The following is a 22,447-nucleotide window of genomic DNA, read 5'->3' on the forward strand; positions in this document are numbered from 1 at the left end:
TTTGAAACAGCATTAGCTAAAATACAACCAAAGAGTTGCTAAACATTAATTCATGCATTTTTTTAATCATTCAACAAATATCTGAGTTTCAATCATATGCCAGGCATATTCCAGGCTCTAGGGATACAGGAATAAACAAAGTCCCTGTTGTCATGGAGCTTTATTCTATATCTGTCTAGGAGGCAGATAATAAAGCACATAAATAAATAACAATTTCAAGTAGAGATAAGAACTATACAGTTAAAAAAAAACAATAGTGCAAGAGGTCACAGGGTACTAGGGAGGCTATTTTAAAATAGGTTAACCTGAGTTAAAAACCTGAAGTAAGGGAACGAACCATGTAAAGATCCAAGGGCAGAGGAAACAGAAAATGCAAAGACCCTGAGCAGAAACTAGCCAGGCATGCTGGATAAACAGCTGAGAGGATGGTGTGGCAGGAGGGGATTGAGCAAGGCACAGAGGGGCAGGAGATAAAATCAGAGAGGTGGGCAGGAGTATAATCAGCCTTATGGTAGACCCTGGTAAAAACTCAGATTTTATCTAACAGTGATGGGGGGTTCAGATAATGGGAGAGGCATAATCTGATGTGGTTTACTTTTTCTTTTTTTTTAACATTCACGCTGGCTTATAGGGGCAAAGAGTGATGATTAAGAGACAAATTGGAAAGCCAGAGAAGATGGTGTTTTGACACAAAAATGGTGACCATGTGGGTGGTAAGAAATAATCGAATTTGGGCTAATTTTGAAGGTAGAGTATATAATAATTGTTGATGGAATGGATTCAGGATTAGTGAAAGAAGGGAATTAAGGTAAAGATTTTTAGCTTGAACAAGTGGATGGATGGTGGTATCTATCACTAAGATGAATAAAAAAATCTGTAGCCAGTGAGGCAGGATGACAATCAGAAAGAGTAGGTATACAAAAAGCCAAGGGGGGAAATGTTTCAATAAGGAAGAAGTTCTCTAACAGCTATGTTAAATGTGGCTCAGAGCTCCAATTTGGAAAAAAACTGACATCCCTGGTGACCTTAAGAAGAATGGTTTTGTGAAGTGGGAAGGATAAAGTCTGCCTAAAGTGTTTCAGGAGAAAATGGGAGACAGTTAAGACAGCTTACATGAAATTTTTTTTTTTTTTGGATGCCAAGTAACTTTATTCTTTTTGGAAAATGATAAAAGTATTATTTTTAAACATAATATATGAAATCTAACCTTCACCTAGATTCACCAACATTTACCTCTTTTGTCTGATCATTCTAGATTATAAATGCTTATATATTTGAAAGTAAATTGAAGATATTTTGGCCCTCTATGGCTAAATAATTCACTGTATTTTCTAAAAAAATGGACATCTTACATAAACATAACACAATTATCAAATTCAGGAAATCTAACATGGATACATTATTAATATTCAGTACATATTCAAATTTTACCAACTATCCCAATCATGTCCATTTTGGAATAATTATTTTTTTCAATTCAAGATCAATTCCAGGATTACACATTGCATTTATTTGTCTTGTCTCTTGAACTTCCTTTAATCCAGAACAGTTTTTAAGGGAAGCAGATGTGGCTCAACTAACTGATAGAGCGTCCACCTACCATATAGGAGGTCCAGGGTTTGAACCCAGGGCCTCCTGGCCCCTGTGGTGAACTGGCCCACGTTCAGTGCTGCCATGCGCAGGGAGTGAATGCCACGCAGGGGTGTCCCCCGGGTACGGGAGCCCCACACGCAAGGAGTGCATCCCGCAAGGAGAGCCACTCTATGCGAATTAAAAAAAAAAAAAAAAAAGCGCAGCCCGCCCAGGAGTCGAGCTGCACACACAGAGAGCTGACACAGCAAGATGACACAAAACAAAACAAAAAAAAGAGACACAGATTTCCAGTGCAAGAGGACACAGAAGAACACACAGCAAATGGACATAAAAGAGCAGACAATGCGGGGGGGGGGGGGGGGGGGGTGGAGAGGAGGGAACAAAATAAATAAATCTTAAAAAAAAAAAAAAAACAGTTCTTTAGTCTTTTTCTTTCATGACAGTGACATATTTGAAGAATACAGGCTTGTAAATTTTCAGAATAATCCTCAATTGTTTCCTCCTGAATCTAGTGATACATTTTAGAAATACACAGAAAGGTCATGATATCTTTCCTCAGTCACATCAGGAGGCACATGGTTGTACCATTCTTGGTGATTTTACTTCAAACACTTGGTTAAAGTGGTATCTGCCAGATTTCTCCCCTTATAGAGTTACCATTTTCCCCTTCGAAATTAATCTGTAGAAGGATGATTTGAGATTGTATAAACAAGGTTTTAGTCCAATACTATCATTCTTCATTTTCATGTTCAACTTTTCCCCGATTGAGCCATTGGGAAGTCCTTCAAACTAACTCATTTTGACATGCCCCCACCATTTTTTGAATATTTCCTTACTTTGTGGCACAAGATATTTCAGGCTCATCTTCTACTTTCCATGCCCCAGCTCTATAATCAGCCATTTCTATTTCTCTAAGGATTCCTGGTTCCTTTTAGTGGGGAATATTTTGAAACCAAGATATGGGCTCCAGTTCTGTTAATTGCTACTATGGTGTAATTGCTTCTAGGACATTTTTGTGAATATGAAAAACATTAACAAGTTTCCACTACTCAAAACTGTACCAAAAAGGCATATTCAGAGCAGTGCCATTCCTTCAGCTATCCCATTTCTCAGTTCCTACGCATCCACTGCAGATAAGTAATTTCCTCAGGTTCTGGCAATCCCCTCCATATTTCTTCTTGCTCTGTGAAAGAATTACGGTTTCTCAAGATGGAACAGAGAAATGAGACAGTTCCTGAAGCAGGTCAGTGGACCAAGAAAGAATTTTACTTTAAGAAAGGAGACATAACAGGCTGCATAAAAATGTGAATGATTCCGTAGAAACAGAAAAACTAAAGATGCAGGAGAAGGGGATAGTTGAAGGGATCAACATCTTTCTAAATATCTTCTGGTATCATTTAAGGGTTATTAAAGGATTCTTATATTGCAAAATAGATTGCCACCCTGTTTGTAACCTTCCAAATTAGTTTTTAATCTATGTCTCTAGAAAACCCACTTTAAAATGGGGTTATTGTGGAAGGGTAAGCAAGCTATCACTACCTATTTATGTCAATAGGAAAAATTCTGCCTCAGGACAGGGAGGTTTTAAACTTAACAATACATTTAACCAGGTGTCGAGAGGAGAATGGTGATGTAAGGGTCTGTCTACTAACACAGAAGGATGGTAAAGATCGTGGAGAAAAATCAAATACACACATCTCTGACGTGTCCTAGAAATTTTACAAATATGCTAATTAGCAGTTGAGGGTGACTCCTTATGCCCTGGCACTAGAAGTTGTTGTGGCACGGAGGAAAGAGCAAGGATTTTGGAGAGAAAGATACCTGCCTTCAATCCCAGTTGAGTTACTTAACAGATACCAGACCATAAGCAAGTCACTTAACATCTCTGAGCCACAGTTTTCTCATCTGTAGAAGTATCACTACATGAGCTGTATCCCCTTTGCCAAGATAGCATGAGCTATAAATAGAATAATGTATAGCATCACCCCTGGCCCAAAGGAGATGTTTACTAACTAGGTCCTATAACAAATGCAGATTAAACTAATTCACAAGGTAAAGAAACCAATAACACAGCCAGTTCATGAGTAATATGCCTGAAAGAAATCTGAGAAATCACACCATTTCAGGAGTGTTTTGGTAAGTGCAGAAAAATGTCAAATACTTGGTTCCCATTCTTAATTTTCAAATTGCTCCAGTCTATTTTTAAAATGTAAAAATATGTGCTGACATACTTAAGGCCAATGACTTAAAAGAAACCAATTCTACAGGTTAGAAAAGACCAACGCCTGGGAGTAACCTGGTAAATAAAGCCCGTGGTTCACAAAGAGATGAACGTAACTGTAAGATATATTAACCAATTTTATCATTTTATAAATGTATGTACACAGGAGGGTAAACGATGTTCAATAAAACCGTATTTTTAAAGTTCCAAATTCTTCCCCAACAACCTTGAAAATCTTGAAATTACCTTTAGCTACATACTGAAACATAAAATAAGCTTTCAGAGTCTAGGATGAGTAATAAACCAAAAGCCCCACACTGATAAGTCTTAATGCGTTTAATGGTAAAGGATCTCAAAACATACAACTTTAAATATATAGCCCTGTTCCCCTCACCAACTAGAAATGATTTTTTTCCCCTTTCATCTTAAGCAGTGCGTACTCTGCCTCTGTTCCAGAAGATGTACTTAGAGGTCACAATCTCAGTTTGCAACATTGAGATGGACTGATTTTAAAACATTCTAATCAATGATCAAATTCTCAATGTCTTAAGAAAAACTTCCCAGTAGGTGCTAATCCACAAGCGGAGCTATTTTGACAGTAGCTGAGAGAGAAAGATATATCTTCACCCTTTACTAAAAAAGAAAGAGAAGGGAGAGAGACATGCAAAATAACAAAGTTTTACTTCTATAAACAAATGAAAGCCTGTTCTCAAACTTGTGGAAGTTCAATCTTTCCTTACCAAATAGCAATAACACCGAAGCATACGGCAATCATTTGTGTTCTGAAGCAGAAAAGAGTGTGGAAAGAAAAGGAAAACACTATCGTGCCGAACTCACAAGCACTCAACATCCATTAATTTCCTCCAAAAACGCCGGACATCATTTCACAAATGTTTTATGACACGAAGCCACGGGAGTCGTTTTTAGCACTCCATGCAGAACTTTTATGAGCTTTCTCAAGGTGCCCAATAACCTCCCCAGGCTGCTCCGAACAGCCGCTATTTTAATCCGGGGCTCAAGCCCGTGACAGGCGGGGGAAGTCGGGGCGTGGAGCGCTTGGAACCCTCGCTTCCCAGAGAGAGCGGTCCAGCTGCCCAGGAAGTGCCGGCGGAGGCGGCCGAAAGGCCAGTCGGCGCGCGGGAGCCAAGCAGCGCGGAGCCCCGTAGCGCGCAGCCGAGGCGCGCCCGCCCCGTCGCTCCCGGGCAAGGTCCGCCGCCCGAAGCTCCCCTCCAGGAGTCAGACGGCATCCGTCCCGACCCTTGCCTCGGCCCTCTCACCCCCTGCGGGAAGCCCAGGGTCCCCTCGCGGAGCGCACTGATGAGCCGCAGCGAGCGCCTACCAGGAGGGAGCTCCAACCCGCGTCGACCTGGCGCTGCGGCGTCCGCTCGGCGCTCACCGGCCCTCGCGAGCCAAGGCAGCGTGCAGAGTGCAGCGCACCGCCGCCAGCAGCGCCGCCGAGACCCGCCGGCCACACCCTGGCCCGCGCCGCGGGGCGGCCGACTCCGCCGGGCGGGGGCGGAGACGTGGCCGCAGGCGCTGGGCACGAGGGCGCGCGGACCGCGAGGACGCCCCGCGGCCGCGCGCAGGCTCTGGAGCGCGCGCGGGCCGGGCGGGGGGCGAAGAGAGCGGGTGGCGCGCGGAGCTTCTGCTTCCTATTTTCTCTCTCGTTTCCTGCTAGAAGGAGAAGAAAAACATTAAATCCCGGGCAGTTTCGTTTTCTTGCTGGTGTGGCGCCTGAACGCCGAAGTTAACTTCTGAGTAGCACCCGCCTAAAGCGGAGTGGTTAGTTTCCTTCTGGGCCCAGCGATGGCTTCAGTTTGCTCGTGCGCTGGAGAGTGGAGCTGAGCTAGAAGACTCCAGCCGCACTTATATATCACATTCAGGAATTCTAGATGTAAGAGTAAATTGAAGCCCAGAGTCATACGAAATTGCGTTGTAATTCTAATTCTACCATCCCTAGTTGTGTGATCCCGTACTATAATACCTCAGGGCCTCAGTTTCTTACCGGTAAAAAGGATAGTGATACCTACTTCATAAAGGTGCTATGAATATTAAATGAAGTTAGGTTTGCCCAGAGCCTGCCTCTAAATAAAAGATCAATACTCAGAATATTATCCCTGATGGCACAGGAAGGACTTGCAGGTAATTCTGCCAAGCCGCTCATCTCTGCATGAATTCAACATAATGTGCATCTCAATCGAGAGCACAATTTCACATTTCTTTGGGTGTTTTGTGTTTAAAATGTCATAAATGAGATGCATCTACCCAATTTGCTCCCTCTGAAGTCAGTACCGCCCGAGAGCAATTTTCTTTTCCCCACCCCCATCTTTCTTCTGAGTTAATTCCAGTTTGACAGACTGTTGCTATAGCATTCCTTCTCTGACGTCAAACAATTTAAAGAAACAGCCCTTGGTAACAAAAACTGCAGAGGAGTTCTTTGTGAAGTTTCTGTGGTGGAGAAAGATTTGAACAATATCATAAGAGAACTTTAACACCCCCGCACCCATTCCTTTTTCTTCAGCTGCTTCCCACTATCACCTGGAATAAATCTATTAGTACTTTAAAAGAGATAATGCCATGATAAGTACATCCTGATTCCGACTGTGGAGAAAATGTGACACTTTTGTATAAAAGCGAGACCATAGCAAAATGGAACCAGTCATGGTGCTAGGATGATGAAATTACAAGTATTTTTCCCTCAAAGTTTCATTTTCCCTAATTGTTGGTTGTTTTTTTTTCCATTAAGAAGGAGAAATGCCAAATCTACAGATGAAGGAGGAAGAAAAGTTGGTTGGGAGCTGGATGGAAGAGAGTACTTGGCATCGGTAACTGTTTATATATTTTAATGATTAAATCTTGAGCTTTATCACTGTCATATTTAGAAGGAAGCAAAGGGGAATTGTGATTTAAGGACTGTCTCTGCTTCTCCTACTGAATCTTCACAATGGCCTTGCAATGTGGGTTTTGTCTCCATTTTACAGATAAGGACGCTGAGGCTCAGAGAGATTAAGTAATTTATCTAGAGCCACAAAGGGAGTGGCAGGGCCTTGCATGGAACCCAGATTGGAATGATTTAGCAGTCATTATGGCACTTAGCAGATATTATGGGGCTTTGAGAGGTGGTTGGGTTAAGATTATTTGTTGAAAAAGAAGTTGCTGGTGTTCAGGAAAACATAGTGGAAATTTACACTGAGATATTCTATTCCAGAAAGGATTAGGAGAAATGTAAATCAGCGGCTCCTAAATACTCTCTATCAAAGTCCTATCTTTTAAATTTATAGATAAAAACATCAAAACCCAAAAAAGATATAACAAGAATTTTACTGAACTGTGTTTGAAGCTGTATTAGTCAGCTAAAGTGATGCTAATGCAAAATACCAGAAACTGGTTGGTTTGTATAAAGGGTATTTATTTGGGATAGGAGCTTACAGATACCAGGCCATAAAGCATAAATTACTTCCCTCAACAAAGTCTGTTTTCACGTGCTGAAGCAAGATGACTGCCAACGTCTGCCAGGGTTCCTGTCTTCCCAGGTCTTGCCTCTCTCTGGGCTCAGTCCTCCGTTTTCACCACAACCCCAGCTGTAGAATATGTAGACAATGAGGCTTTCTAGGGTTTGCCTTTCTCCACAAGGTCAGCTGTAGACTATCAGGTGAACGGCTCTGTCTCTCTCCCTGGGGTTTCTGCCGTGTCTAAGAAGCCATCTCTAGGTCCTCTCTTCCCGGGGCTCCAGCTCAAGACTCCAGCATCAAACTCCAAATCAAAACTCCAACATCAAAATGCCCTCAACTCTGTCCTTGCCATGCCTTTTACCAAAGGGTGGGGACTCAACACCTTAATGATGTGGCCCAATCAAAGCCCTAATCATAACTTAATCATGCCTAGGTTCAGACCAGTTTACAAACATAATCCAATATCTATTTTTGGAATTCCTAACTATGTCACATTGCTACAGAAGCTTTGAGAATAAAATGATGCAAAATGATCACTTCAATTCCCCTTAAAATTTGATGTGGATAGAGAAATTACTAGAAGAATAAAGTCCAAGTACAAAAAGGGAAAGTTTATTATCCAAGCTACCCCACTTCCAACAATATTACATTTCTGTTTTGCTACCTCTAATACATATATTTTTGAAACGAACACTAATTTGTTAAAGAACAAGCCCAAAGAATTACATTATCTGGAGCAATTTCATGAGAAAATAGTAAGGCACCCAAGTGATCCAGAAATTAGTAACTTTTTTGAAGATAATGTAGATCATGAAGATAGAAAAAAGAAAGAAGGAAAGAAGGGGAGAAGGGTGGGAGGGAACAAGGAACAAAGGAAGGGAGAAAAGAATGAAAGAAGACACTAATGTTTTGAAAACTGGTTTATGTAGATCATTGTAGTGCTGTATTCTGCTTGCAATGTTTGAGCTTACTGTTCGATTAGCCACTTGCTGATAATTAGGATTAGATAACTAACTCTCTAGGCACAAGTTCTCAAATCCTTTTGTATTCAGGGAGGATAATGGGGTCCTGCTAGAGAATCTTTGTGGGCTAAATCCCTGTCTGTTTCATCCTCATAGGGATTAACAGAGGGCCTTGCACATAGTAGGTACTCAGTGGAAAATGAATGAATGAATGCACTTGTCTATTTCTTTTACATTCCTAACTGGACCTCACCTGCACCCTCAGCCTAGAATCTGAGAAGGGAGAATGATCATTGTTTTTCTTGTGTTATGGACCAGCGATATCGACCAGACTCAGACTCTGAATAAAGTTCCAATTGAGAGCTTTATTAGCTGTGTGGTGACTGTCTCATCCTATGCAGAGGAGAGAGCAGCCCCCGGTTGCAGGGGAAGTTTGCTTATACAGGCCTTTAGGTTTGGGGTGGGGGGACGGCAATAGCTCAGCAAGCAAGCACGTACAGAAGCAGATGTTTGTGGTTAATTCAGTGCTGGGGATTCTATCAGGGGAGACAAGCAGTTGGAGAGTTCTTGTTATTTACAAGGGTCTGGGTCGGGTTGGTCTTTTGGCAGGGGCTGACAAGATTTTCTACAGGAGGAGGCTCTGAGATAAGGTTTTACAGTCGAGCAAGCTTGTTACAGAAGCGAGATATATGCGGTTAGGGGGCTGTGGAATTTTCCTCTCGGGTGGGGGTAGTCATAGGCTCCTACTTCTCCACACTTGGAGTTTAGTTGCAACTGCTTATGCAAAGTGGTTTTGCTCCCTCTATCAATCAACCAAAGGGGTGCTGATGTTAAGTTCCAGAAATCTGTTGCTTTTATAAAGGGTATTTATTTGGAGTAAAAGCTTACAATTACAAGGCCCTAAAGAGTTCATCTCAAGGTACCATAAGAGGCACTTTCTGGGAAGCAGATATGGCTCAACTGATAGAGCGTCCACCTGTCATATGGGAGGATCCAGGATTTGATACCCAGGGCCTCCTGGCCTGTGTAGTAAGCTGGCCCATGTGCAGAGCTGCCACACACAAGGAGTGCTTTGCCATGCAGGGGTGTCCCCACGAGAAAGGAGTGTGCCCTGAAGGAGAGCTACCCAGCGTGAAAAAAGCATAGCCCGTACAGGAGTGGCACCGCACACATGGAGAGCTGACACAGCAAGATGATGCAATAAAAAAGAGACGCACTTTCCCTTGCCGCCAGGGTGCAAGCAGACACACAAGAACACACAGCGAGTAGACACTCAGAGAGCAGCAACGGGGGGGAGAGGGGTGGAAGGGGGGGAAGGGGAGAGAAATAAAGAAAAATAAATATTTAAAAGAGACACTTTCTCACCCAAAGTCTGTTGCCACGTGTTCACGCAAGATGGTGGGTGACATCTGCAAGAGTTCAGCCTTCTTTCTTCTTCTCAAGGCTCTGTGGTCCCAGCTTCTTCTGATCTCAGCTATAGGCTGATATAAGGCTTGTCTCTCACCCACGGATTCATTTTTTTCCGGGCTCAGCTGGTCTGGTTTCTTCACAAGGTCAGCTGTAGACTATCAGGCACATCTCTCTTCCTTGGGCCTCTGTCGTGTCTAATGCCATGTCCTATAAAATATAGGATTCCCATATACTACCTGTAACAGTTTGATATTATTTATGAATTTTTTAAAAAGATATTGACCATGTTTATAATCTGGTTTGTTCCTCTGGGCATGATACCCTTTGATTGCATTAAATTCAAAGATTTTACATTTACTTGAGTAAATAAAGATTAGAGCTTTTATTTGACCACATCAGTGGGGTGTAACTCAGTTTAAGTCCCCACCCCTTGGTGGGTTATTTAAATGGACACTCACCCAGGAAGATATCCAGAAGAAGGCACAGGACGAAATAGAGCTCCATAGACACAGACAAGGAGAGGGCATGGTAATTTTGGTCCTACCATATGACGGAAGGGAGAAGGCTCAAATCGCTAAAGCCCCAGGGAGTGCTGAACCATTTGCCTGATAGTTTACAGCTGAAGAGAACAGAGCCCTGAGCAGCTGAGAAGACCTGGGAAGAAATGAGCCCCCCAGCCTATAGCTGAGATCAGAAGAAGGTGGGCCCATGGACCCTCAAGAGGCAGAGGAAGGTTGAATCCTCACAGAGATCAGTAACCATCTTGCTTCAACATGTGGCAACAGACTTTGGTGAGAAAATACCTCTTATGGCACCTTGGGTTAGACTCTTTAGGACCTTGTAACTGTAAGCTTTTACCCCAAATAAATACCCTTTGTAAAAGCCAACAGATTTCTGGTACTTTGCATCAGCACCTTTTTGGCTGACTAATACATTACTCTATTATTTACACCTTGCATTGGGGTGGTACATTTGTTACAACTAATGAAAGCACATTTTTAAAAATTGTACAGTTAACTATAGTCTGTGCTTTAACTAGGGTTCATTGCTTGTGATGTGCAGTCCCATGGGTTTTTAAAAATGTTATTACCATATATACAACCTAACATTTCCCTTTCTAACCTCATTCAAATGTATAATTAAGTGCTGTTAATTACATTCATAATATTGTGCTACCATCACTACCATCTACTACCAAAGCTTTCCATTGTCCCATATAGAAATTCTAAACATTTTAATTCTTAACTCCCTATTTGCTACCCACATATCATAACATGGTAAACTATATTCCAGATTCTAATGCTATGAGTTTACTTATTCTAATTATTTCAAATCAGTGAGATCATATTTGTCCTTTTATGTATACTGTATTTCACTCAACATAATGTCTTTAAGGTTCATCCATGTTATCACAAGAATCAGGACTTTATTTCTTTTATGGCTGAATAATATTCCATTGTATGCATATACCACATTTTATTTGTTCATTCATCAGTTGATGGACACTTTGGTTGCTTCCATCTTTTAGCAATTGTGAATAGTGCCACTATGAACATTGATGTGCAAAAATCTGTTTGAGTCCCTGCTTTCAATTCTTTTGAGTATTTACCTAGTAGCCGGGTCATACATAATTCTATACTTCGCTTTCTGAGGAAATGCAAAATTGTCTTCCACAACCGACAGCTGTACTGTTTTCTATTGTCACCAGCAATGAATGAGTATTTCTAATTCACCACATCCTCTCCAACACTTGCTATTTTCTGTTTTGTTTTGTTTTGTTTTAATAGGAATCATTCTAATGGGTGTGAAATGGTATGTCATTATGGTATTGATTTGCATTTCCCTAATGGCTAATGATATTGAACATCTTTTGGTATGTTGTCTGGCCATTTGTATATCTTCTTTGGAGAGAGATCTGTTCAAGTTTTTTGCCCATTATTTAATTGGGTTGTTTGTCCTTTTATTGTTAAGTTGAAGTATTTCTTTATATATTCTGGATATTAAAATAAGTGTTTTCCAACTATTTTCCCCATTGTGTAGGTTGTTACTTTATTTTTATGATAAAGTCCTTTGAGGTACAAAAATTTTAAATTTTGGTGAGGTCCCATTATCTATTTTTTCCTTTGTTGCTTTTGCTTTGAGTGTAAAGTATAAGAAACCATTGCTTAACACAGATCTTGAAGATGCTTCTCTACATTTCATTCTGAGAGTTTGATAGTTCTGGTTATATTTAGGTCTTTGATTATTTTTAGTTGCTTTTTTTTTTTTTTTTGTATAAGGTTTTAAGTAAGGGCCCTCCTTCTTTTTTTGCAAATGCAGATCCAGATTTCCCAGCACCATTTCTTGAAGAGACTATTTTTCCCAGTTGAGTGATCTTTGCTCCCATATCAAAAATTAGTTGGCCATAAATGTGAAGGTTGATTTCTGGGCTCTCACTTTGATTCTATATGTCTGTATGTGTGCAACTATACCATGATGTTTTGAATACTGCAGCTTTGTGATAAGTTTTAAGATCAGGAAATGTGAGTCCTCCTACTTTACTCTTCTTTTTCAAGATGGCTTTAGTTATACACTTCCACATAAATTTTGATGATTTCCTTTTCCATTTCTGCAAAGAAGGATGTTGGAATGTTGATTGGGATTGTGTTGAGTCTAGAAATTGCTTTGGGTAGGATTGACATCTTGATGGTATTTAGTCTTCCAGTCCATGAACATGGAATATCTTTCTATTTATTTAGGTCTTCTTTCTATTTTTTTAACAATGTTTTGTAGTTTCCTGTGTATAAGTACTTTATATCTTTGGTTAGATTTATTCCTAGATATTTGATTCTTTTAGTTACTATTGTGAATGGAGTTTTTTTCTTGATTTCTTCTGTTGTTCATTACTTGTGTATAGAAGCATTACATTTTTGGGTGTGGATCTTATACCCTACCACTTTGGCAAATTTATGTATTCTAAGGACTTTGTTGTGGCTTCTTCAGAATTTCCTGTATATAGGATAATGTTGTTTGCAAATAGGGAAAGTTTTACTTCTTCCTTTCCAAAGTTTGGATACCTTCTATTTCTTTTTCTTGCCTAATTGCTCTGGCAAGAACTTCCAATGCTGAGTAACAGTGGTGGCAGTGGGCATAACTGTCTTGTTCCTGAGCTTAGAGGGAAAGCTTTTAGTCTTTTGTTATTAAGTAGGATGTTCTATCCATTATTGAAAATGGTGCATTAAAGTCTCCTACTATTAATGTAGAGCCATCAATTTTCTTCCTTCAGAGCTGTCATTATTGCTTGATATATTTTGGTGCCCTGCTGTTAGGTACATAGATATGTATAATGATTACATCTTGTTGTATTATCTCTTTTATCCATATATAATGATCATCTTTGTCCCTTGTGTGACAGTTTGAAGTTACTTTATGAATCACCAAAAGAAAAAGATTATGTTCTTGAACTAATCCATTTCCATAGTTGTGGGGCCCTCTCAATTGGACTATATCAGGGAGTCATGACTCAGGTTGGGTTTCCACCCTCTTACTGAAGCTTCATATAAATGGAGACACAGAGAGAAAGGAAGCCACCATTTTGATCTTGCTATGCAAAAGAGATTAAAGTAGAGTAGCCCTGAGAGGCTGACAAAGGTCCTGGAGTCTGGCATTAGCAGAGCACAGAGGAACGGAAAGAGGCCCCAGAGGGGCTGGGCCCATGTAGCAGCTCAAGGCTGAGGAGACAAGCCCTGCCATATATCTGATCTTTCACAGCTGAACCCCAGGAGACGGTGAGCCTTGAGGGGAAGACGGGATCCTCAGCAGAGATCAGCTGCCATCATGCTTCACCATGTGGCAGGACGCCAGGATCACCAGTAGCTGACTTTGGTGAGAAAACATCTTGAAAGTGCTTTGATTTGGACTTTCACAGCCTCAGAACCATAAAATTTTCTCCTGATAAAATTTCCATTATTAAAGCTCACTCATTTCTGGTACTTTGCATGGCAAGCCCTTTGGCAAATTAAGACACATAGTAACTGTTTTTTACCTAAGGACTATTTTATCTGATATTAGTATAGCTATCCCAGCTCTCTTTTGGTTACTACTTGCATGGTATATTTTCTTCCATTCTTTCACTTTCAGCCTACTTGTATCTTTGAATTTAAGGTGAGTTTCTTGCAGATAGAATATAGTTGGGTCATATATTTTTCTTTGATACTGGGACCAGGGTTTGAACTCAGGACCTCATATGTGGGAGGCTGGCACTCAACCACTGACCCACACTGGCTCCCTCATATGTTTGCTCATTGCTTGCTCATTGTTTGCTTGTTTTTTCTTTAGGAGGCACTGGGAACTGAACCTGGGACCTCCCATTTGGGAGGCAGGTGCTCAATTGTTTGAGCCACATCCACTCTCATTCTGCCAATCTTTGCTTTTTGACTGAAGAGTTTAATCAATATACATTTAAAATCACTACTGATAATTCAGGACTTTCTTCTGCCATTTTGCTGCTGTTCTTTGTAAGTCTTAGATCTTTTTTGTCCCTCAATTATTCCATTAAAGCCTATTTTCATATTTTTAAATTTTTTGTGTTGTATCATGTTCAATCCCTTGTCATTTCTAACTGCATATATTTTTCATATACTTTCCTTTGGTTACCTTAGGGTTACATTTTAACAAGAAAATATATAACAATCATATTTGATTTGACAACAGTTCAACTTCAATAGGATACATTTATACAGTTCCTATACCCCTCTATCCCCCATCTTTTCTTGTACTTGTTTTTTTGTTTTTTTTTTTAAAAGATTTATTTTTATTTATTTAATTCCCTTCCCCTCCCCCCCCCCCCGGTTGTCTGTTTTTTTTTTTCTGTGTCTTTTTGCTGCGTCTTGTTTCTTTGTCCGCTTCTGTTGTCGTCAGCGGCACGGGAAGTGTGGGCGGCGCCATTCCTGGACAGGCTGCTCTTTCTTTTCACGCTGGGCGGCTTTCCTCACGGGCGCAAGGACGCGTGGGGCTCCCCCATGCCGGGGACACCCTTGCGAGGGCACTCCTTGGGCGCATCAGCACTGCGCATGGCCAGCTCCACAGGGGTCAAGGAGGCCCGGGGTTTGAACCGTGGACCTCCCATATGGTAGACGGACGCTCTAACCACTGGGCCAAAGTCCGTTTCCCTGCTTTCATTGTTTCAAGCTGCTTTTGCCTAGAAGGCAAATCCTGGGAGGCTGACGTATTGGAGAGGAGTTTCCTAAGTCAGTCTTTCCCAGTTGGAACAAGGCCAGAGAGCCATAAATTCAGCCCCAGCCAGCTGCAAACTGGCCTGGAGAGGTGATGAGGAAGAGCCCAGGAAGAGTTCCAGGAGCTTCTTCCAATGGCTCCCCAAAGTGTGCATTCTTGGCCTGTTCAGCAGTCCTTCAACTGTCCTCTGCCACTCTGAGGAATCGTACTGTTTTTAATTCTCAGCTGCCTTTGTCCTGGGCAGGTTACAACAATGGCCACCCTCAGAGCTGGGCCTCAGCAATTCAAAGTAGCTAATCAAAGCCATGACCAGGGACTTGCCTATACTCAATCTTGGGGAGTTGGTGTTTTATTTTATTTTATTTTTTTGAAAATTAAAAAAAAATTATTTTTATTCTCCAAACCGCCCCCCCCCCCCAGATGGCTCCCTCTCTGTCTGTTTGTTGTCTGCTCTTCTCTTTAGGAGGCACTGGGAACCAAATCCAGGACTTCCCATGTGGGAGATGGGCACTCAACTGCTTGAGTCACATCCAATCCTCTGGAGGTGGGTTTTTATGTTCCTTTCTGGCACCAGCAAGCTATGCCATGGACCAGATCCTATTGTGGTCTTTTGCAAGAGTGGGTGATGGGCACAGGTAACACTGCATGGAGAGAAAAATTTACTGGCCTTTACCATAATTTGCCAGCCTCTTTCTCCCACTCTTCCCTGGGTAGTATACAGTGTTCTACCAGACTCCAGAGCTTTGAAATAGTTGATTCAGACAATTTTTGCCTGTTTGATAGCTGTTCTGATGGAGGGACTAATTCTTGGAGCTTCCTATTCCACCATCTTTCCACAATGCCAATTGGTTAGGGTATTTTTAACTCTATAAGAAACTGTCAAACTGTTTACCAGAGAGCCTAGTCCATTTTGCATCCCCACCAGCAATGTATGGGAGTTCCTGTTGCTCTATGTCCTTTCCAGCATTTGGCATTTTTAGTATTTTTAAAGTTTATTCAAATAGTTGTGTGGTAGTATCTCATCATGGTAACTTATGTTTGTGTCTTTGTCAGTATCACTGACAAAGGGCCTGCTGCCCTTCCCTGTGCTGATCTAATCTTTACATTTCTATCGAATTAATTTTCCTAAAGCACAGTGATTATTTCAATTTTTGGCTCAAAGAACTTACAGTGGTTTCCAATTTTTTATTGAATTGAATAGACCTGACATTACCTGGCATGCAAGGCCTTACATAATCTAACCCCAAATCATCTTTTCAGTTCTATTTCTTACTAGTTTACTCTATTTTCCTCCCCTACCTAGGCCTTTTGCTCTTCCCATGTCCTTTGCCTTCCCATCCTTATCAGTGTTGTTGCCAGGCTGGTTCATCTATCCTTCCTTCTGTAACTCTAAAGAACCAAGGGTTCAAGGGAATCGTCCTTGCCTCTGTGCCTGGAATACCACCATGCATCTATCCCAGGCACTCTTTCTCAGGCTTTCTTAGAGCATCCTCCCTAGCAGATCAGCCAGTCTTGGACCTCACAAGTTCCTAGCTGGGGAATGAGTCTCCTTTTCTTGAAGGGAACAATTTTCCAATTGATTCTATTGGGCCAACTTCCCTTGGAGAGGTAAGGGGAATGAGAGGAGGAGACTCTTTCATGAATTCTGCATCTCCTCCAGGGAACTCTTCCCCAAATCTCATATCCCCTTAACCAGTATATGAAAACTAGATAGCAAAGGCAGAATAGACAGTAAAGATGTTATCTTGTACCTGCCTTAGATGTTCTCTGAGAGATGTCTTGAAACTTTTTAAAAAATTGAATTTAATGATATGGTAATTTTTCAAAATGACTTTCCAACAAAGTGTGAAGAACTCTGATAGCTGTCAACAGTCTGTCACTTCCTGGCAGCAGTGAAAGCTGAGAAAGAATAATATAACAACATTAATAGTTTCCTGGCAGAAACAAATGCTTTTGTCTAATACCAAACCATTTAGCCTGGACCTTGGACTCTACTTAAAAGCAAGAGAAGAGCAAAGGGAGACATGTGGATCAACTGTCACTCTAAACCTTCTTGTATGATGAGCAAAACACCATTTTCAGCATCATAAATAACAAACAATGAGCCTGTTCTTTAGAATAAAATACTAAATTAAGGGAATGATTTTGAATGGCTCTACTTGGCCAAGTGGATATTTAAGAGAAAAAGGAGTAATGTATTCAGACATTTTCTCTATGTGGACTATATTTAAATCACAGTTCCAAAAGTCCTTATTAGTTCTAAGAAAGTTAAGTGAAACTGTTAATGATAGCAAATTCAGTTCAAGTCAAGTGTATGAGGTATCAAAGTTATTTTCTATATAGCTTCCCCCTTTGTATAATTATATCCATTGTACAGTACATAGAACATAATCTATTTTGTATGAGCTAGAGATTTATAATTGCATGACTATATTATGCCACAGTTTTGCTATGGGCACATGTCATATTGAGGCTGGTCTGAACATAGCCATCAGACTATCTGGAAACCCCCTGAATGAAGGCAGATGATTGAGAACAAAACCATAATCATTACAGCTAAAAAACCTGCCAAAGAACCCAGTCATGAGGTCCCATTTGAAACTTCTGGGCTCAAAAGAAGTCCTGATGACTCCAAAGGGAAATCCCTCCCCATTGGTTCCCTGAAAGCTGACAGGATAGAAAGGCAACCAATCAAGACAGCAAATGGCTGAGATCCCTCCTTAATTTGGGGAAAGGGGATAAGGAAAGGCCTTAAAAAGGCCTACCCCAGGGCCCCACACTCTTGTCTCACCTTGTAGAATGCCCACACCCCTGTGTGGGATGTGTACTTTTTCTTTTTCTTGTTTCTTAATAAACTCTTTACTCCCTTGCCTACCCTATGGCATGTCCTTAAATTCCTTTAAGTGACATAGGCACAGAAACCCAGAACCCAAAGCATTCTGCTAACATTGTCACTATGTTCACAGTCCCAGAGCAACTGCACATTGTAGGCACCCATCAATGTTTGGTCAATGAATGAATGAAGAATGAACAAAAACAGAGCTCAAAGGAGGGGTCTCTGGGAGCAGAGGCAATCATAGCACCCCCCTTTGTTCATTCATTCATTTCTAAGTATTTAATGAGCTCTCATACAAAGGTATCTTTTTAGTTTTTTTGTAAGGAATGTGATCAGGCTAACAAAATGCTTGATTAGGCAATACTGCTTCTAGGAGTGGAATCTTCTGGCAGTGAGTAGTCAAGCTGGGGTGGAGGTGAGAGGATGCAAGGGCACAAATTTTAAGGCTCAGAACCTTTTTTTTTTTACACTTTTTCTTCACAGTGAGGTGACATTTGAGCACTAAGCTACCTTCACAGCTTTGCAGTTCCCTTGTGTTACCACTTTAGTTCTTAACATAATGTGGGGAGGAAATGGGGGCTGCTCTCACACTGCACCATTCGACAGCAGTTAATAGGGGTTTCTCGAATCGTTCACACTCTGCAGGAAGCAGAGATGGGAGAACTGGCTAACCGGTAGAAGCCAGCTTTTGTTCTCGTAGTGCATGCCAAGTGCACTAATGGGACTGATATTGTCACCTGTTTTTAAGTACTCTGTTGGAAAGACTGGAATTTGAGCCACTGTGTTAGCAGAGGAATGATGGTTTAAGCAAGAACTGCTTCTCTCTGCTTTAAAGTGGCTATAGGGTGGAAAAAAACACAATAATCAGGACTAAATATATGCACATAAATACCTAAAATGCTCCAGGAACGAGGCAGAATTAGGCTTTTTATTAACAGAAGCAATCTTCTTTTGAACAGATGTCCTAATTTAGTGTATCTCCCTTAATATCTTTCATGTTTAATATGAATACGTATCAATGTGTTTATTGAGCATTTAGGAGCCAGAACTTCATATTATTCATTATCTATTTATAAGGTGATATTATGATTCCTAGGCAAAGGAAGTCTCAGAGAGTAGAGATTCTTGCTCAAGGTCCTGAAGCAGTGCCAAGGGTTGGGGTGGGGTGGTTCAATTCTCTATCCCTGCCCCCTCCCCCCCATTTCCAGAAGTCCTCCAAGCTCTCCCCAGTAACCGCAGAACCTAGGGAAATGAGTGTGCTTGCTATGCAAATGCAGCTTCAAAACAAGCCCCTCCTCCAGTGACACTGCAGCCTCTGAGACTCCTCTATGTAGGCTCAAACATCTAATAAATGGTATTCACATATGCAACCAGAATGTTCTGACCCATTGCCTGGTGTGTTTCTGCCTCTGCTCTTAGGAACCTACCCTCTAGCAGTAACGCAGGTGTTCTAACTCAAGTTTCATTTTGAATGTTGTGTTTCCTTCTAAATATAATAAATGAAGGCAGAATCACTGATTAATCTCTTGAATTTGGATTTCATAAATAAAGTTCAAGAAAGTGGAGAATTGAAACACCCCATCCTTGCCCAGCTCGCCTCAACACTTACCCAAATCCTGGAGACTTCTTCAGAGTCTTTCAGCCTGGGAACATCAACTTCCCTGCTACTATTTTTTTTTTTTTTTTTTTTGCTCCGTGTTATCAGGATTAGCTACTTATTGCTCTTCCTGTTTTGCTTTAACTGAAATAAACTTGAGTTATTAGTGCTTCTATTAGATAGATTTCCTAATTTAAAGCCTTTAATCAGAATGACTTCCCTACTTTTTCTGCAAATGGCATAAATGCTCACTATAGATATTTGCAGTGCTCCATCTTTCTGAGTTCACTGACTTTCTCATTGCAAATGAGTCAGTGTTGTGGAATTTGCATCCTCTAAAGTAACAAGTAGGTTGCCTCATTTCCTAAAATTTCAGTTTTGCAAAGAAAATTCTAGTCCACTTCATCAATTTTTGTAAATTTACTTTATTTACAATTTTAAAAAATCAATTAACCAGCATTTACATTATTAGCATTGCACAAAGATAAGTGTATTTATTGTAGAGATTGACCTTGGGACAGCTGCACATGTCTGAGCAAGAAGGTTCCTCTTCTTTGGTGACAATGAATCAGACTAATATTGACTCAGAAATGAACTTAAGGAGGAAAAAAAAACTTATCTAATGAGTAACTGTTTCATCTTGGTTTAGTTAATAAAGCAAAAGCTCTAAAAATAAAACTCACTGTAGATTTATTCCTTTTCTTGTTTAAAAAGATACTCTTAACTTTGTCTTATTACATACCTAAGAATACATAATTCTAAAAAATGATTTCAGGTATTAGCATTCAGAAGGAATTGCTTGTTTGGGGGGGGCAGTGCTGATTGTTTACATCCACAAATATGCTGAAAAATAAATTTCAAGAGAGTTCAAATGCCCCTATTTACTTCTTTTCCATAAGACTAGACCTACGTTTCTTGGTTTTCGCATTAACTATTGCCTAATAAATCCATCTTTCTAGACCAATTAAATGCATAACTACTCTCCAGATAGTTTTCGACATCAATCTTGGCATTCATTGTCTTCCCTATGGGGCCTCAACCTATCCTTTCCAGCTTTATCTGTTATCACTACAGTATTTTCCATTGAAACTTGGCTTTTTCTACTTCTGAAAAGAGGTTCTGGGATTTCCCATTTTTCACTGACCTCTCAACTGTACAAATCTCTTTCCTTTTGATCTTTGCAGCATTTGGTTATATGTCTCTTGTGAGCTTACGTTACTCCCACCCACTTTGGCTTGAGTTATAACATGTGTGCTTATTTGACCTCTCAGATTGGAGAGTAAGCATGGCATGATTGAAATGGAGCAACGGAGTTGGAAAAATCTAGATTCATATTCTGCTTCTGTCACTGATGAGCTCATGAATTTGGACAAGTACCTTTCTGGACCTTCATTTTCTTCATCCATTAAAAAAATCCCTGGTTCACTAGCCTTCTCTCTCATGTTTTAAGTTAGTCACAGAATCATTTTAACGAAAAAGATGTTCCCACTCAGCTTCATCCCCATTGTGACTATCAAAACAGCGATAAAGATGGAAGGGAATAGACAAAAACAAATGAATGAAAAGAGGCAGGAAGGTGGTATTAAAAGGCTAGGAAGCCTTGGCAAAAAATAATGTGTGTTAAAGGTGTTTAGCTGAGAAAAGAAAGCAGAATAACACTTTTTTTTTTTTTTTTTCCAATTTCTCAAAGAAGTTTAAACACTGGTATGTACTTTCACCGAGTCAGGGAACAGCATGAGGGGTCACTCAAAGCAGTGAAGGCTCTGGTAGTCAATCAGAAGTCAAATCACTTCTGGAATTTGTCCCTCCTCTACTACATCTTTCAGAAATAAGGGATTGGAAAGAAACAGTGTATCCCAGCAAATGTTAGGAGACTAGCTATCTTGTCTCCCCAACCAGAGGAGTATTTAGGGACAATTGTCTAAAGTGAATTTGCCATTGCTTCTGCAGGAGGGAAAAAGAATTAATGTATGCATTAGTAGTAATAGTAAAACCAACAATCCTGCACATTTGTCAAATGTTTATTATGAGTCAGGCAATCTGCCAAGTTCTTAAGAACATTATCTCATGTAATCTATTCAGCAATCTGTATGGTACACTTTATTTTATTAATGTTACAGATGAAGAAACTGAAGAGGTTAAATCATCTTGCTTAAGAGCACTGAGATTTGTACCCAAAATGAAGAGTCCTAAAACCCATCTTTCTACTCCACCAAATAACCCCTCAGCAAGGAAGCATACTTAGAATAGTGAGGAACTGCAGTTAACTATCAAGGGTCAAAGAGATGCAGATTTCCATAACCAAAATTGCTGGGGAATCAGGCAGACCTTCCTGGAAATTAGTTAAGTCCAACCTGTTAGTTACTTTCATGGTTGCTTTCAACCCTTCATGGAACCTATTAAGTAGTACTCAAATCTTTTGTTTTCCTTAACAGTCGAACCCAGCCTAGTAGAGCCTTTTACTTGACTCTACTCTTTTCGTAACCTTTCCTACCTATAGACTTTCTTGATTACTGCTTCCAAGAATTGAGACTAAAAACTTAGCGGCAAAGAAGGGTAGCTAGACTCTGTTTATCCTTAGGCTTTCTTTACATTAACTTTACTTTATGATTGGGAGGATCTTTCCTGAGAGTTTTTCTAGGTTTTTTACCAACCAAGAATCAGCCCCATCCCCAGCTTGCCTTTATCCCAACTTTAACCTGGGACTTTAAGTGGGGAAAAAAAAAAGGAACAAAAATGTATTCAGTGTAAGCCACAATGGTGATCTCATAACAGTATTGCTGCAAAAATTAGAAAATATAATCTAGACCTGGATTCTGGTCCTGGCTCAAGCTCTAACTATATTACCCCAATTGAGTATCTTAACCTTGTTGGGTCTCCATTTTTTTTCTTTAAAATGAAGGAATTGTATTTAATTCTTTATAACCCTGCTACACAAAGTATGGCTTATGGCACCTGTTAGACATGCAGAATCATAGGCTTCAACCCAAATCTCCAGAAGCAGAATCTGCATTTTAAAAAGATCCCCAGGTGATTCATAAGTAAATTAAAGTTTGAGAAGAACTGGTGCTTAAGGTCCTTTTCATCAGAATTTAAAAGTCTCTACCATTAGTGAAGCTGGCTAGTAAGATAGGGAATCAATAGATGGAGCTGGAACCTGTC

At 40.5% G+C, this 22,447-nt stretch overlaps 1 protein-coding gene across 1 annotated transcript in view; it reads right to left on the bottom strand.

Moving 5' to 3' along the window:
- GNB4 (G protein subunit beta 4) overlaps window positions 1-5,412 on the bottom strand; it is a 103,816-nt gene extending 98,404 nt beyond the window's left edge. Inside the window, exon 1 of the mRNA XM_004478969.4 lies at window positions 5,154-5,412. The gene's annotated coding sequence lies outside the window, so the exon portion shown is untranslated. The remainder of the gene's footprint in view (window positions 1-5,153) is intronic.
- Between the last annotated feature and the right edge of the window lie 17,035 nt (window positions 5,413-22,447).

This window comes from Dasypus novemcinctus, chromosome 4, assembly GCF_030445035.2.
Source record: "Dasypus novemcinctus isolate mDasNov1 chromosome 4, mDasNov1.1.hap2, whole genome shotgun sequence".
Lineage (NCBI taxonomy): Eukaryota > Metazoa > Chordata > Mammalia > Cingulata > Dasypodidae > Dasypus > Dasypus novemcinctus.